The 5,378-nt window shown below is 42.1% G+C and overlaps 1 pseudogene; it reads left to right on the top strand.

The window, feature by feature from the left end:
* Window positions 1-1,179: 1,179 nt before the first annotated feature.
* On the top strand, window positions 1,180-3,333 carry LOC114901094 (annotated as a pseudogene).
* Window positions 3,334-5,378: the final 2,045 nt, after the last annotated feature.

Raw genomic sequence — 5,378 nt, 5'->3', positions numbered from 1 at the left:
TCCAGATCTATATCTCCAACAGCCTACCAGATATCTCCTATCATGTTTCATATATGCAAAATGGAAATAATTAAATCAATCCAACAGAATACAGTAACAAATCTAGCCCCTTCAACGTGTTTAGTTTTTAAAGTGACATCATGACAAGATTTAGTCACCGAAGGCAAATTTGTATTTATTTCCTTAACAGCACTATCCTCTACTTTGCCCCTTCTAATAGGTCATCAAATCTTGTTGATCTCTACAACTTTGGTCTCTTTAATCATGTGTGTTTTATACATTTCCTCTGCCCCTTATTTAGTCTAGACTCCTATAATTTCTCATATGACATAAGGAAAATAACCTCCTATATCACTTGGTTGTAATCATATTCTCACATCCTTACCATAGAGATACACACATTGCTTAGATAGTGAATCATGTTAGTAACAGATGTGGTGGTAAAAAATGTGCTGTCTGTGCTAAAATAACCTATATACCATGTAATTTTTAATAAACTATTTGTTTTTAAGTGGCTCAGATATCTACATTGCAGGAAATATTTAATGTAAGGTTAAGATAAAAGGAAAAATGTATGGTAAATTTCAATAGATTAACAGGTGCTAGATGGTCTGGGAGATCATAGGCATCAGGGGTAAGGATGGTTACCAGTTCTGCTATATGCATTATCCAAAGTCACAAACACAAGAGAATCATTTCCTCTTTTAAAAATAATCTTGGGCTTCCATCTTTGACAAACTTGTCACATATAAAACTTGAATTGGAGTAATAAAAATCCTGTACCTTTTTGAGCTTAAATAACTCAGTTGGATCAACACTTCATGTCTAGAATGGCAGACTAAATTAAATTCAGTTGTAAGGGGAATGAAAAAAGATTGCAAAGGTAATGGCAATATACTACCCCATCAATACAAGGACAGGAAAGTCAAGAAGGTGAAATGGTGGAGAAAAGTCCTCTTGAAGGAAATGAAATTAGAAAAGAGATTTCTTTGGACTAATTGCCTATCTACTGTATGGTAGGTAATGTAAGCCATTTGAAATAAAATTCACTTTAAAAAAAGAAAGTTTTGGTGCCGCTGGGAAGGGGAGAAGCTGCTGCCGCTGCCGCCATTGCCGGGAGCCGCGGAGACAGGTCACTACCTTTCCGTTTCTCACAATTGGGCTGAGCACGACTGAACCATGGGGGAACACAGTCCAGATGACAACATCAGCTACTTTGAGGTAGAGGAAGATGAGCTGACCCCTGATGACAAGATGCTCAGGTTTGTGTATAAGAACGAACTGGTGCCTTCCTCATCTGGAACTGTTTATGATAGGACAACTGTTCTTATCGAGCAGGATCCTGGCACTTTGAAAGATGAAGATGACGACGGACAGTACAGAGAACACTTGCCTTTTCTAGTAGGGGGTGAAGAGGGCTTTCATCTAATAGATCATGAAGCAATGTCCCAGGGTTATGTGCAACACATTATCTCACCAGATCAGATTCATTTAACAATAAACCCTGGTTCCACGCCCATGCCAAGAAATATTGAAGGTGCAGCCCTCACAACTGCAGTCGGAATGTCCAGAAACGAAACATAACGAAGTAAAGCGGTACCAGTGCACCTTTGAGGGCTGTCCCCACACCTACAGCACAGCAGGCAACCTGATCACCCACCAGAAGACCCACCGGGGAGAGTACACCTTTGTCAGTAATCAGGAGGCCTGCGGCAAGGCCTTCCTCACCTCCTACAGCCTCAGGATCCACGTGCGGTGCACACAAAGGAGAAGCCGTTTGAGTGCAAAGTGCAGGGCTGTGAGAAGGCGTTCAACACGCTGTACAGGCTGAAAACACATCAGAGGCTTCACACAGGGAAGACGTTTAACTGTGAATCTGAAGGCTGCAGCAAGTACTTCACCACGCTCAGTGATCTGAGGAAGCACATTCGAACCCAGACAGGAGAAAAGCCATTTCGGTGTGATCATGATGGCTGTGGAAAAGCATTTGCAGCAAGCCACCACCTCAAAACTCACGTCCGTACACATACTGGTGAAAGACCCTTTGTCTGCCCCAGTAATGGCTGTGAGAAAACTTTCAGCACTCAATGCAGTCTCAAAAGTCACATGAAAGGTCACGATAACAAAGGAAATTCATACAGTGCACTTCTAAATCACAATGGATCCGAGGATACAAATCACTCACTCTGAGGAATTTAAGCCTTCTGTCCACAGATTCCGAATTTCAAGAACATTCCAATACAGGCCAGAATGCTCACTTTCAGCACACTTTCACCAGCCATCATTTTTGAACCAATGTTCCGGAAGTCAGCTGACCCAGCAATCCAGGAAGATCCTCAACAGACAGCCTGGCATATCCGAGCCACCCCAGTCTCTACTACCAGCCTCAGCACCGTCTACTCCTCTGCCTGCTCCGTCCCTAGGAACTGGCTCCCAGCAAGCTGCATTTGGCAACCCACCTGCTCTCTTACAACCTCCAGAAGTGCCTGTTCCCCACAGCACACAGTTTTCTGCTAATCATCAAGAGTTTCTTCCGCACCCTCAGGCACCGCAGCCCATTGTGCCGGGACTTGCTGTTGTCGCTGGGGCTTTGGCGTCAGCAGCGGCAGTGGCGTCAGCCATGGCAGCACCGCCTCAACCACAGAGTACTACTGAGCCCCTGCTGGCCATGGTCCAGACTCTGCCCCTGGATGCCAACTCCGTCCTAACTAGTAATCCCACTATAACCATCACCCCGACTCCGAGCACGGCTCTCCTGCAGCCCAGCCTCGTCACGGGAGAACAGAACTTACAGTGGATACTGAATGGTGCCACCAGCTCACCATACACCCAAGAACAAATTTAGCAAACATCTAAAGTTGAGAAGGTGTTTTTTACCACTGCAGTACCAGTAGCCAGTAGCACAGGGAGTGCTGTACAGCAGATTGGCCTCAGCGTCCCTGTGATCATCATCAAGCAAGAGGAGGCCTGTCAGTGTCAGTGTGCATGCCGGGACTCCGCCAAGGTGCAGGCAGCCAGCAGGAGGAAGGGCTGTCCTTCCCCTCCTGCTCCAGGAGGCTCCAGCCTCCTGATGAGCCCAGCCTGAAGCTACCACCGCAGACTTTTTCCCCGCCCCCGATCCCCCTGTCGTCCTCCTCCACCACATCCTTTTCCTGTGAGCAAAGCAGACAAGCAGTGACTCCTTCATACCCTCAGACAGAAACGTTACATGCCATGGATACTTCAGAGTTTCTGTCCCTCCAGAACCTGGACACGCCGTCCAATCTGATTCCCACTGAAGCACTACTGCAGGTGGAGGAGGAGATGGGCCTGACCAGCAGCTTCTCCAAGTGAAAGACCTGGAGGTTCTCACCTCCAGGAACAGAGGCTGAGCAGGAGGCAGAAGGTGCGATGCCTACCATCGTGGGGTCAGCAGTTTGAAGGAGGAAGAAATCTACTGTTTGAAATCCTCACCTTTCAGACTCATTTTCTTGGTCACAAGACACCTATGGTCACATAATCTATGAAAAAGGAGGCCAGAATATAAAATGGAGCAAATATAGCCTCTTCAATAAGTGGTGCTGGAAAAACTGGACAGCTACATGTAAAAGAAAGTAATTAGAACACTTCCTAACACCATACACAAAAATAAACTCAAAATGGATTAAAGACCTAAATGTAAGGCCAGACTCTATAAAACTCTTAGAGAAAAACATGGGCAGGACTTGCTTTGACATAAATTACAGCAAGATCTTTTTTGACCCACTTTGTTGAGTAATGAGAAGAAAAACAAAAATAAACAATGGGACCTAATGAAACTTAAAAGCTTTTACACAGCAAAGGAAACCATAAATGAGATTAAAATACAACCCTCAGAATGGGAGAAAGTATTTGCAAAGGAAGCAACTGACAAAGGATTAATCTCCAAAATATACAAATAACTCATGCTACTCAATATCAAAAATACAAACAACCCAATCCAAAAAAGGGTGGAAACCCTAAATAGACATTTCTCCTAAGAAGACATACAGATGGCCAACAAACACATGAAAAGATGCTCAATATCAGTAATTATTAGAGAAATGCAAATCAAAACTACAATGAGGTATCACCTCACACCAGTCAGAATGGACATCATCAAAAAAAACTACAAACAATAAATGCTGGAGAGGGTGTGGAGAAAAGGGAGCCCTCATGCATTGTTGGTGGGAATGTAAATTGATACAGCCACTATGGAGAACAGTATAGAAGTTCCTTAAAAAACTAATAACAGAACAATCCCATTACTGGGCATATACACAGAGAAAAGCATAATTCAAAAAGACACATGCACCCCAATGTTCATTGCAACAATATTTACAATAACTAGGACATGGAAGCAACCTAAATGCCCATCAACAGAGGAATGGATAAAGAAGATGCAGTACATATATACAGTGGAATATTACTCAGCCATAAAAAGGAACAAAACTGTCATACAGAATGAAGTAAGTCAGAAAGATAAAAACAAATATCGTATATTAACGCATATATGTAGAATCTAGACAAATGGTATAGATGATCTTATTTGCAAAGCAGAAATAGACACAGACATAGAGAACAAATGTATGCATACCAAGGGGGAAAGGGGAGGGGTGAGAGGAATTGAGAGATTGGGGTTGACATATATACACTATTGATACTATGTATAAAATATAATAGGTAACTAATGAGAACCTACTGTAAAGCACAGGGAATTCTATTCAATGCTCTGTGGTGACCTAAATGGGAAGGAAATCCAAAGAAGAGGGGATATGTATATGTATAACTGATTCATTTTGCTGTACAGTAGAAACTAACACAACATTGTAAAGCAACTATATGCCAATAAAAACTAATTTTAAAAATTAGGAAGATATATGAAGTGATTTATTTATATCAAAGTTAGTGGAACAGAGAAAAACACAATTTAAAATGAAATAATCAGGGACTTCCCTGGTGGTCCAGTGGTTAAGACTTTGCCTTCCAATGCAGGGGGTGCAGGCTCAATCCCTGGTCGGGGAGCTAAGATCCCACATGCCTTGGGGCCAAAACACCAAAACATAAAACAGAAGTAATACTGTAACAAATTCAATAAAGACTTTAAAAATGGTCCACATCAAAAAATCTTAAAAAAAAATGAAATAATCAATTTTCCAGCAAAGATATTTGATCATGGAATTGCCAGTTATATAACACCTTTAATGTTTAAGAATAATACATGTAAAGTCTGAGTTATAAACTGTGAGTAATATCACTGCCCAACTCAATCCAAAAAAATAACAATATAACAGCATCCACAAATTCTTAAGTTTGTTACATACACACACACACACACACATACACACACAGAGCAAACCACATACTTCCTTATGTACATA

This window comes from Monodon monoceros, unplaced genomic scaffold (assembly GCF_005190385.1).
Source record: "Monodon monoceros isolate NGI ecotype Baffin Bay Population unplaced genomic scaffold, NGI_Narwhal_1 Super_Scaffold_19, whole genome shotgun sequence".
NCBI lineage: Eukaryota > Metazoa > Chordata > Mammalia > Artiodactyla > Monodontidae > Monodon > Monodon monoceros.
Note: the sequence above shows the minus strand (reverse complement) of the source record. Positions and strands in the feature narration are given on the sequence as shown.